Here is a 12,998-nt window from a genome sequence, read left to right as displayed (position 1 = left end):
TAGCATTATTTTATACAAATCAAAGCCCATTAAAAATAAACTTCAAGGTCAAATAAAATACATGTGAACAAATTTTAGCAGGTTTAAAATGCAATGCCAATCTAAAAAAGTATTTTTTTTATGTCAGATATATATAGAACATATGGCAGAGGTTTGGGACTCATTTTTAGATGGAAATTTCAATGATATTTATTCAAAATGAGTATGAATATATATAAATATACTTATATATTTATAAAGATATAAAATAAATGTGTACATATATACACATTTGTACAAATGTGTACACATTTTTAAATGTGTACATATATACATATTTATTTTAAGGAATTAGCTCATGCTATTATGGATGCTAATAAATCCAAAATCTGCAGGGTCAGGCATGCAGTGTGGAGGGAACACACCATGTGCTAATGCCCTCCCCCCGCCCCCCGCTACTGCCACCTCTTTCTTCTGCTACTCCTTGTGTTGCTTATGTGCTCATTTGATTAGGACCTGGTACTTCTTTTGTGAAGAGACAGCTGAGGAGATTCTGACACTTGCCATGGCCTATGAAAAGCCCAAGGAAGGAGTCAAAACTGAGAACAACAATCATATGGCAGGCAGGATGGTTCTGTGGTGAAGAATAAGATTAAGAGTGGCATACACCACTTAGTAAACTAGTGAAAGCCTATTGTGAACAACAGAGTTTGCAAATGATGTATATCAGATTTGGATTTAACAGGCAGCCAATCAATGAAACAGACACACCTGCACAGTTGGAAATGGAGGATGAAGATGCAGTTAATGTGTTCAAGCAGCAAACAGGAGGTTTCTACTGAAAGGGGAACCTGTTTCTTGACTCCAGAACTTGATTCCTCAGACCAAAAAGACATTCATTCTCAGTTAGAAAACCTCCATTTAATTCTACCACAACCTGACTACTATAGTATAGTTTTCTCTATCCTTTCATTTCTCCATTTCTGTTTCCTTTATTGCACATTAAGCAATATATGTGCACAAGCATTTTCATTTTTTAAAACTAAATGGGCTATGGTATGTTTTGATGGAAATGGGAAGGGAAAAATCCTGGTTTTATGAAAATACCTCCTTTCTCCACTAGTGCCATGTTCATTCAGCTCTTTGTATTCCAGTTATTTTTCTTTCACTGTTTAACAAAAAAAGACCAATAAAAAACTTTTGGTGTTCAATTGGAGAATTTTAATGTTTTTTTTCACTTATCACTGTAAAACCAAGGACTATTTTATAATGTTTTTACATATAGCTACTACATGTAGGACAATCTGCTTTTAAGTAGAGATAAATTACACTAAAAGAAATGAATCAGGTGTCCTGCTTGTCTCAGACTGTGTGCTCAGAGGCTGATTGGAGCCATGCACCTGAGACTGAGTGGCTGAGTGAAACAGCGCACCCAAGATTGACTCACGCTGTGAGCAGCTGAGTGGCTGATTTGAGCCTGGCAGTTCACAGAAGACCTGGGCCAGAGGCTGGGAAAGTGAATATTGCAGCCCAGACCTGGCCCCCATCCTCTCAAAACCTTAGGAAGGGGGAAAGCGAAGCCCAGCCTCCCCTCTTCCTGTGGCATCTAGGAAGACAAGCAGAACTTGCTGAACAGGTTTAAAGTCAGCAGGAGGCTTATTATCTTTTTCTTTTTTGGTTCCTCTGTTCTTCTCTCTCTTTTTTTCCCTTTTTTTCTTCCTCCAAGTGAGACAATAAGATGTGGAGTTAAGAAGGGTCCAGAGACAGATCAAAAGGGGGAGCACAAGGTTAACCCCAGAAACTGAGAAACTGAGACAAATGCCACTTTGCTATCCCATAGAGCTGGCATTTTATTGTTTATGTGTATTATTATTTTTCATTATTTTACCACTTTTATTAGTATTTAAAAAATTTTTTTTCCTTATGTTTAGTTTTCCTCATTTTATTTCTCTGTTTAATTGCATTGTTTGACTGGTTTTCCTTATTCTTTCTTTCATATTATATTTTAATTTCCTCCTTTCACTTCACCCGTGTTCCAATAACACACAACTCTTGGTCAGGTACTTTCCACTCTGGTTATTCAAATCATATATTTCTTGTCATAGTATTGTTGTTCTAGTACTGTTGTAAGTAATTGTTGTTCCATACAACTGTACACATTACACAGCAGCCCCTCATGATCTTAGCGCACTTCTCTTTAATCCTGAGCATTATTGTTGTTGTGGTTAACTCTATTCTCTCTCACACTACGCCTACTTTCTATCCTTTAATCACATTATATATTATCAGCTAATCTTGCACAATTGCAATTTTCTGGATTCATCTCACAATCATCCTCCCTTCTACCGAGAGTCTTACCACTTCTTCACCTTTGATAAAAAGTGGTTAGTTGGGTGAAATATCACAGTTAATACTATGCTTATCTGAAGACTCTCCTATCTCTTCTATACTTGCTGGCACTTTAAATCCCATAAAATATGCTCCCGCTGTCTTAATCCATTTTTCTTACCCACTACCACTGATCATGTACAAGAATAGGTGGGAGCTATGAGCATCAGTATACCACTGGAGGAAAAAACCCACCAACAATGAAACCACCAAAAGGTAAAAACCCAAATACAACAAGAGATACCACACAAAGAAGGAAAGGGCAAATCTATAGCATCCGGACAAGGAGATCAAAGAGACCACACCACTGAGCCCCATAGAATTCCTACATTGAAGTTCATCATACAAAGACAGCTAGCAAAGCAAAACATCAGGAAGCTTAGAAACAAACACAAAGAGTCACCTAAAACTGGGAGACAAAGAGAGAACACGCAATCAAAAGAAGTGAAAGACTCCCCACTAAAAGAGTTAAAGGAAATGGAGGTAACCAAACTATCAGATATAGAATTCAAAATAATGGTTATAAAGATGCTCAAGGAACTCACAACTACAAGGAACCATGTGAGAACTACATTGGCATGAAAAAGATTATAGAAACTATAAACAAAACCCAGAAAGAAATGAACAATAAAATCTCAGAAATAAAAAACACAGTAGAAAGAATTACAAGCAGGCTAGATGAAGCAGAATATTGAATCTGTGAGCTGAAGGGCAAGGTAGAAAAAACACCCAGATAGAGCAAGAAAAGGAACAGAGGCTGAGAAACAATGAAGAGGGGTTAAGGGAAATGCAGGGTAAAGTGAAACATAATAATATCCACATAATAGGGATACCAGAAGGAGAAGAAGAAGAACAAGGGATAGCAAACCTGTTTGAAAAAGTAATGATCAAAAACTTCCCTAATTCAATGAGAGAAAAAGTCACACAAATACAGGAAACACAGAGAGTCCCAATCAACAGGAACCTGAAGAGGCCCACTTCAAGACATATCATAACTAAAATGGCAAAATTCCAAGACAAAGAGGAAATCTTAAAAGCAGCAAGGGAGAAACAGGAAGTAACATACAAGGGAGCTCCAATAAGGTTAGCAGCTGACTTCTCAATAGAAACACTCCAAGCCAGAAGGGAATGGCAAGAAATATTTCAAATAATGAGAACCAGAGGCCTGTAACCAAGGCTACTTCACCTAGCAAGGCTCTCAATCAAGATAGAAGGCCAAATAAGGAGCTTCCCAGACAAAAGAAGTCTAAAACAATACACCTCCACCAAACCAGCTCTGCAAGAGATGCTAAAGGGACTGCTTTAAGGAAAGGAAGGAAAAGAGTGAGAGAGAGAGAGGAACACAGGTATAAAAAAATGGCAATGAATAAGTACCTATCAATGAAAACCTTAAATATAAATGGATTAAATGTTCCAATTAAAGACATAGAATAGCTGAATGGATAAGAAAGCATGAACCACACATATGCTGCCTACAAAAGACCCACTTCAGAACAAAAGACCTACACAGGGTGAAAGTGAAGGGCTGGAAACAAATATTCCAAGCAAATGGACAGAAAAACAAAAAGCCAGGGTAGCAATACTCATATCAGACAAAATAGACTTCCAAAAAAGGGCCATAAAAAGAGACCTAGGAGGTCACTTCACAATATTCAAGGGAAGAATCCATCAAGAAGACATAAAATGGTAAATATATATGCACCCAACATAGGAGCACCAAAATACATAAAGAAAATCTTGGAGGACTGCAAGAAAGATATTGATAGTAACACAATTAGAGGAGGGGATTTCAACACCCCACTATCAAAAATGGATAGATCTTCCAAACAAAATACCAACAAAGATATTATGGCATTGAACAATGTCCTAGATCAAATGAACTTAACTGATATGTAGAGAGCCTTTCATCCGAAAGAGGCAAAATACACATTCTTTCAAATGCACATGGAACATTTTCAAAGATAGACCACATGATAGGACACAAAACAAGCCTCAACAAATTCAAGAAAATTGAAATCATATCAAGCATTTTCTCTGACCATAAGAGACTGAAACTAGAAAACAACCTGAAGGAAAAAGCTCAAAAATACTCAAACTCATGGAGACTGAATAGCATGCTATTAAACAATGAATGGGTCAAGAACAAGATCAGGGAAGAAATAAAAAAACCTTCTGGTAAGAAATGAAAAGGAACTCACAACAACTGAAAACTTATGGGACACAGTGAAGAGAGTCCTGAGAGGGAAGTTCATAGCAATACAGGCCCACCTAAAAAAATAGAAACATTTAAAATAAACAACCTAACCCTACAGCTACAAGAACTCGAACAACAACAACAAAGACAGCCCATAGCAAGTAGAAGGAAGGAAATAACCAAGATCAGAGCAGAATTAAATGACATGGAGACTAAAAGCACAATTCAAAGGATCAATGAATCCCGGAGCTGGTTCTTTGAAAAGATAAACAAAATTGACAAGCCTTTAAGCAGACTCATCAAGAAAAAAAGAGAGAAGACCCATATAAACACAATCAGAAATGAAAGAGGAAAGATTACAACTGAAACCACAGAAATACAAAGGATTGTAAGAAATTACTACGAAGAACTATATGACAAGGAATTTGAAAACCTAGGTGAAATGGACAAATTTCTAGAAAAATATAATCTTCCAAAATGGAATGAAGAAGAAGCAGAAATTCTGAACAGACTAATAACTGACAAAATAGAAGCACTAATAAAAAAACTCCCAGCACACCAAAGCCCTGGACCAGACAGTTTCACAGTAGAATTCTACAAAGTATTTAAGGAAGAGCTAACCCATATTTTTCACAGACTATTCCAAAACATACAAGAAGATGGGAGAGTCCAAAACTCTTTTTATGAAGTCAGTATCATCCTAATCCTAAAACCAGATAAAGACACAACAAAGAAAGAAAACTTCAGGCCAATATCGCTGATGAACATAGATGCTAAAACCTTCAACAAAATATTGGCAAATACCATCCAGCAATACATTAAAAAAATTATGCACCATGATGAAGTAGAGTTCATCCCAGGGATGCAAGGATGGTACAACATTCACAAATCAACAAACATAATACACCACATAAACAAAAGCAAAGACAAAAATCACATGATCAATAAATGGAGAAAAAGCATAAGGTGCAGCAACCATTTATGATAAAAGTACTCAGCAAAGTGGGAATAGAGGGAGCATTCCTCAACATAATAAAGACCATGAATGAGAGACCTACAGCCAATATCATATTCAATAGGCAAAACCTAAAAACTTTTCCACTAAGATCAGGAAAAAGACAAGGCTGTCTGCTTTCCACACTTCTATTCAACATAGTACTGGCAGTCCTAGCCACATCAATCAGACAAGACAAAGAAATAAATGGCATCCATATTGGAATGGAGGAAGAAAAACTGTCATTGTTTGCAGATGACATGATAGGGTACATAGAAAATCCTATAGACTCGGCCAAAAAACTGCTTGACCTAATACATGAATTTGGCAAAACAGCGGGATACAAAGTCAATATTAAGAAATCAAAGGCATTTTTGTATATGAGCAATGAAATATCAGAAACAAAAATTAGGAAAAAAAATGCCATCGATATAGCAACAAGAAAAATAAAATACCTAAGAATAAACCTAATGAAGGAGGTAAAAGATCTGTACTCAGAAAACTATACAACACTGAAGAAAGAAATTAAGGAAAACACAAACAAATGGAAACATATACCAAACATGTTCATTGATCATCAAAATGTCAATTTACAGATTCAATGCAATACCTATTAAAGTACCCATGACGTATTTCACAGATACAGAGCAAACATTTCAGAAATTTATATGGAATGATAAACTACCCTAGTAGCCACAGCAATTTTGAGAAAGAAGAGTAAAGTAGGAGAGATCACAATACCTGATATCCAACTGTATTACAAGGCCACTGTAATCAGAACAGCCTGGTACTGGCATAAGAACAGACACATGGGCCAATGGAACAGAACAGAGAGCCCAGAAATAAACCCAAGTCTCTATGGTCAATTAATATTCAATGGAGGGGGCAACAGCATAAAATGGAGTAAAAATAGCCTCTTCAATAAATGGTGTTGAGAGAGCTGGATAGCTACATGCAAAAAAATGAAACTCAATCACCAACTTACACCATACACAAAAATAAATTCAAGGTGGATAAAAGACTTAAATATAAGTCATGACACTATAAAAGTCCTAGAGCAAAACATAGGCAGAAAAATCTCAGATATTCCATGCAGAAAAATCTTCACTGATATATCCCCTAAAGCAAGGAACATAAAGGAAAGAATAAACAAATGGGACTTATCAAAATAAAAAGCTCCTGCACAGCTAAAGAAAACAGCATTAACATGAAAAGAGAACCAACAATATGAGAAAACATACCTGCCAAAGATACCTCAGACAAGAGTTTGATCTCCAAAATATGTGAAGAACTCACATGACTCCACTCTAAGAAGACAAGCAACCCAATTTAAAAATGGGCAAAGGACTTGAACAGACACTTCTCCAAGGAGGACATGCAGAGGAGTCCAGAGACATATGAAAAGATGCTCAGCATAACTAGCCATCAGAGAGATGCAAATTAAAACCACAATGAGATGCCACTTCACACCATTGAGAATGGCCATCATAAACAAAGAAACAAACAACTGTTGGAGAGGCTGTGGAGAAAAGGGAACCCTAGTACACTGTTGGTGGGATTGCAGACTGGTACAACCACTATGGAAAACGGTATGGAATTTTTCTCAGAAAACTAAAAATGGATCTGCCTTTTGAGCCAGCAATTGCACTGCTAGGATTATATCCTAAGAACCCTGAAACACCAATCCAAAAGAACCTATGCACCCCAGTGTTCATAGGAACACAATTTATGATAGCCAAATGCTGGAAGCAACTGAAGTGCCCATCAGTAAATGAATGGATCAAAAAACGATGGTACATTTACATAGTGGAATTCTACGCAACAGAAAGAAAGAAGAAGCTCCTACTCTTTGCAATAGCATGGATGGAACTGGAGGGCACTATGCTAAGTGAAATAAGCCAGGTGGTGAAAGACAAATACCATATGATCTTACCTTTAACTGGAACCTAATCAACAAAATGAACAAGCAAGCAAAATATAACCAAAGACATTGAATTTGAGAACAGGCTAGCAGTGACCAGAGATGAGAGGGGAGAGGATAACTGGTGAAAAGGGTGAAGGGTTTACAAGTACAATTATAAAGAACACATGGACAATAACAAGGGGGGCTAGAAACAGGGGAAGGAGGAGGGGAAAACTGGGGTGGTATGGGGGGATGGGGGAAGGGCAGAAAACTATACTTGAACAACAATAAAAAAGTTAAAAATAAAAAAGAAATGAATCTATAGTTTTCCCTTCAGATCTAACATCTTATTTAAATAAAACTTTTGTTTAAAATAAGAAAAAAAACCACCCCGTAACCCAAAATCTGCAGTGTCAGTCTTTTTCCATTTAGGCCTTCAACTAACTGGGCAAATCCTACTCATATTATGGTGAGTGGGGCAACCTGATTTACTCAAGTCTACCTATTAGATGTTAAGGTCACTCAAAATGCCCTTACAAAAACTTTTAGAATAATGTTTGACCTTACGTCTGGGCACCATGATCCTGGCAAGTGGCACATAAAATTAACCATCAGAGATGGCTTTCAACAATTCTGAGTCTCAGCATTCCAAATTAGGATAACACATAGAGAAAACAAGCTTCTTTTTCCTAGTAACCATAATCCAATTCCAAGGAAAGACTGATTAGGCATGCTTTTATCCTATGACTGTCCCTGAACCCAGAAATGCCCACTACTGTGATCAACAGACCCAGCAGAACCTCATGGAATGGCAAAGGGGTACTGCAAGTCCTTTGTAACTGAGCACATGACCATATGGGACATGCTAAGCCATCTCATAGGTGGATTGGTGCAATATAAATTCCCATCCTGTGCATAGTCACATTCTGGGTGAAGGTATTTGTGGCTAAAGTCTGTGGGATAAGAGATAGGTGACAGGGTGGGCAGGGAAGTATGGGGGAAGGAAATGTGTCTCAGTGATATAATCTATGACCCATTCATTGCTCACCAGCTAAGTTTATCATAGCACAAACACACTTGACAACAATGACTGCTTTGCCCAAATTAGGTAAACTTGTATGGCATCTTCTTAATGATAGGGCTCCCCAAGTGTCAGTATGGGGGTAAAGTTGGGATGTAGTATATATAACTCTTTGTTCTTATTTTATTTCACTAGTTATAAATATTGGTATATTTGGAGAGTCATTTAAATTTAGTTATTGATCTCTCTTTAAAAGTGATATATTTATATCATCAGTTTTATTTCTAGTTATTTGCATTTGATCTCTAAAATATATTTATACCTAAGTCAACTGCCTTCAAAAATATATACCTACAGTCACCCATGAGAAAAATTTTCCCTCTCAATTTCAGACATACATCTGCTGAAGAGTTGATATATTTCTATCTTACTGTGCAATTTAATGTTTCCCCTCTTCCTGTTGTAATCCACCTTTTTCATTCATTGATTCATTCATTAATTTATTAAATACCTGCAATGTACCAGGCTTTGTTAGGGTGCTAGGATGAATAAGACAGGCATGGTTCAGCTTTGGCAGGGTAGCTCATGGTTGGAGTGTCCTCCCATACCCCAAAAGACTGCTGGTTTGGTTCCTGATTAGGGCACATACCTAGGTTGCAGGTTGGATCCCTGGTCAGGGTGCATATGAGAGGCATCAGATCCATGATTCTCTCTCACATTGATATTTCTTTCTCTCTCTCAAGTTCAATAAGCATATCATCGGGTGAGGATTAAAAAAAGAAGAAGAAGAAGATGGTTCATATAGATCCTATCAAGAGAGTCACATTGGAGCAAGCCATTCTGTGTGTGATATTAGGACCTCAGGGTGTGCATTTATGTTCAAACTGCACTCAGGTTACCTCTGATGCTTGTACTCTTATTTTCTTATTTTCTTTTGCTCATCTATTTTAATTTCCTTTTATCTTGCAATGTTTTATTTATATTTAAAAACCACCTAAATCCTTTCTGGAAGAAACACACATGTAAATGAACTAACACTTCTTATTTTATAGTGTGTGTTCACCTATTTTGTTATTGTAATAAAATGCCCCTTTAAAGAACCCTTTCAAGGAATGTTATAAGTAGGTAGGTGTGCTAAGTAAAACCTACATGATTCTTCAGGCTAGATTCTCATGCCCAAAGTGGGCAAAATCAGATAAAGGACCTTTTTACAGGAATGTTTTTCAAATTTAAATAATGGACACCTTTATTGGGCATCTTTATTATCATAAGCTTTTATTATTATGTTTATTATAATAATACTTAAACATGTAAAGTCATAAAATAAAATATAAGCTCCTTATGTATATAGTTATTACACAAATACAAAGCCAAAATGAATTTACTAACTAATTAAATGCAATCATGCACCACTTAATGGCAGGGATACTCTCAAGAAATGCATTATGCTCTGGATGGTGTGGCTCAGTGGACTGAATGTTGGCCTGCAAACCAAAAAGTCACTGGTTTGATTCCCAGTCACAACACATACCTGAGTTGCAGGCCAAGTCCCCAGCTGGGAGCTTGCAAGAGGCAACCAATTGATGTTTCTCTCACACATCGATGTTTCTCTCCCTTTCTCCCTCCCTTCCCTTCTCTCTGAAAATAAATAAATAAAATCTTTAAAAAATGCATCATTAGGTGATTTTGTCATTGTGCAAACATCATAGAGCGCACTTACACAAACCTTGATGGAATAGCCTACTATGTACCTAGGCTATATGATATAATGTAGTCTCTGCTCTGAGACTACAAGCCTATACAGCATGTTACTGCACAAAACAATAAAAAATTAAATCAAGCGCAAGACAAAATGATGCAATCAAGAGACATGGTATACATGAAATGTATGAGACTGCTGCTAGAGTAACATGGCAAAGTGTTTTATAGCAAACATTTTTAATAAGTAGAAAGAGTACACTCTAAAATAGCAATAAAAGGCATAGTATAGTAAATATATAAACCAATAACATAGTTCTTTATCATCATTATCAAGTATTATGTAGTATGTGCTATACTGTTATGTAACTGGCAGTGCAGGTTTGTTTATACCAGTGTCACCACAAACCAGGAGTAATGTATTGTGCTATGAGGTTATTATGGCTACAATGTATCTAGGCAAGAGAAATTTTTCAGCTTCATTATAACCTTATGGGATCACCATCATATATGCAATCTGTTATTGATCAAAACATCATTATTTGGAACATGACTATATAAATAAAGCTATAAAACTAAGATATTAATAATTTTACTGTGATGAAGAATGCCACTTTGCAGAAATTCAATTTCAAGTGCAGCTTTATGTCTGATTTTATATATCTTTTGGTTTCTTTTTTGTGACTTCTATAGTACAGTTTTGGCTTCGGTAATACTGCTACTAATGCTTGTTCACATAAGTATACTTTTCAAGATAGTATTAACATTTTCAAGATATATTTAGTTCCATAAAAGCTTATCTCATACATAAGCAAAACTGTTAGTGAGAAATTCATAAATGTCAAATTTAAAAGTAGCTCTGTAAAACTGTTTTGTTCTCTTGAAGATAAAGTTGATATGATGTCACTGGAATATATGTTAAATGGATGACAAATCCAATTACTACTTAAACAAGGAACAAGAAAATGCTTCACTGTATGCTTGCTGCTAATTAATTTTTGCAAGTTGGTACATACAATGATGGGATCTGCTTATAAGAGAAATCAATACTTACTGATTGCAATAGAGCCAGGGTCTTTTGAGTGTAAAACTTTGATCATGGGATTACTGATTTAACTCAGCACTTTCATCTTTTCAAATTCCTGTGACTTTTTTTTGTCTGTGTAGCATCCTCATTGGAAGTACAAGAATTACATGAATATACTCAGAGTCCCATGTGATTCTGATAATGGTAATTCTTTTTGAAGATTGTCATTGAAATTCAAATGTAAAATTCAACAATAAAAAGAGACTAGACCCCTAGGAAACATGTGCCTACAGGCCGTAGCTTGAGAAGTATTGCCTTATAGAATGCTTCTATATCAGGCCAGCCCCTGTGATATAGAACAGCAGCATTACAGGGTTGGGAGAGAGAGGCCATCCCTATGCCCCAAGCCCAGGCTTCTTTCTCTTCTTTTCTTTTCATCACTTGTCACCATTTGTCCCCATCTGTGGATGGACCAATCCATGGCCCATCAGCTCCTGTCCTGGATGCAAAGGGGTCACTCTCTACCTTTACTAGATGGTCTGACAAAAACAAGTCTGTGGAACTCTAGAGTGGTGCTTCTCAAACTTTCACATGGACCCAAATCCCTGAATATCTTCTTCAAATGTAGCTCCGAACTCATTAGTCTTGAGTCATCCCAAAATTGCTTTTCTAACAAGCTTCTAGGATCCTTCCAATGTCCCTGGGCATTGAGTCCCTTACAGCATGAGTGTAAGACCTGTTGGTTCTCTTCTAGGATGTACCTTAGAGGAGGGAAATTTTCCACCTTTTGCCCCAGATTACTGGAAAATCACCTTAATCCTGTGTTTTGCTTGAGACCAAGGCATTTTGGCTTCTGTGAAATATAGTAGAGACTTTTTAAGTAGAGTCAACAGATTATAAAGTTTTATTACAATCTGAGTGAAAGTAGTTTTGCCAGACCCAAAGGATCTTTATGTTATAGGAATTATAATCTATAATAACAGCATCTTGTACAGCACTGCCTGAAGTACAAGTAAACTGAGAGATCCATTTTTAGGTTAGCCTAACATCATAACAGCAGCCATCTAAGAACTTAGTTCTGCAAAAAGATAAGGAATGTATTATAAGATTTTTTATACCATTGGTTGGCATAAAATGTTTGTAAGATTCACAGTCAAAGAATTAATATATCAAACTCTGAAAACCCTGAATTACTTATAATTCTATTTGGTGTTGTCAATAAATTAAATAATTTAGAAATGAGTTGGGTGAGTTTATTTTCCTTTTGGGTTGAATCTCACTGGCTGCCAGATAGCTTAATGTGCCATACATAAGCCCATTCCCAGACTGATATTCATTGTTAGGAAATATTTTGATTTTTAATTAAATGCTACTATTGGAAGAAACTCAGGAAAAAGCTATCTCCCTTTTGTGAAACCTATGAAAGTCATCCCATATCAGCTACAAATGAGGCTGGCTGTGAGTAACAGAGAATCCAATTCACTGTGGTTTTAGCAGGTGGTGGATTACTCTCCTCACATAGCAAGAAGCCCACAGGTAGGTGGCCTAGCATTAGTTCATCAGCTCAGTGACTATGTTGGTAATTCGTTGGATCTTTTCCATGACAAGATGGCTGCCTCTTTTTTAGGTGCCAAATCTGCATTTAAGGCAGGAAAAGGGGAATAAGGACAGCATCAACCTTATCCATTGATTTAAACAGGATAGCCAAACATTTCCTACAAGTCTTAGCAGACTCCAGCTGACATGTCATTGGCCAAAATTATGTCACATGACCTCCTTCCCCAACCCTCAGTG

General features: G+C 36.7%; 1 pseudogene; it reads left to right on the top strand.

Moving 5' to 3' along the window:
* The first annotated feature begins 544 nt into the window (after positions 1 to 544).
* On the top strand, positions 545 to 821 carry LOC114508898 (annotated as a pseudogene).
* Positions 822 to 12,998: the final 12,177 nt, after the last annotated feature.

This window comes from Phyllostomus discolor, chromosome 11, assembly GCF_004126475.2.
Source record: "Phyllostomus discolor isolate MPI-MPIP mPhyDis1 chromosome 11, mPhyDis1.pri.v3, whole genome shotgun sequence".
Classification (NCBI taxonomy): domain Eukaryota; kingdom Metazoa; phylum Chordata; class Mammalia; order Chiroptera; family Phyllostomidae; genus Phyllostomus; species Phyllostomus discolor.
The sequence above is the reverse complement of the archived record's forward strand: the minus strand, read 5'-3'. Positions and strand labels throughout refer to the sequence as shown.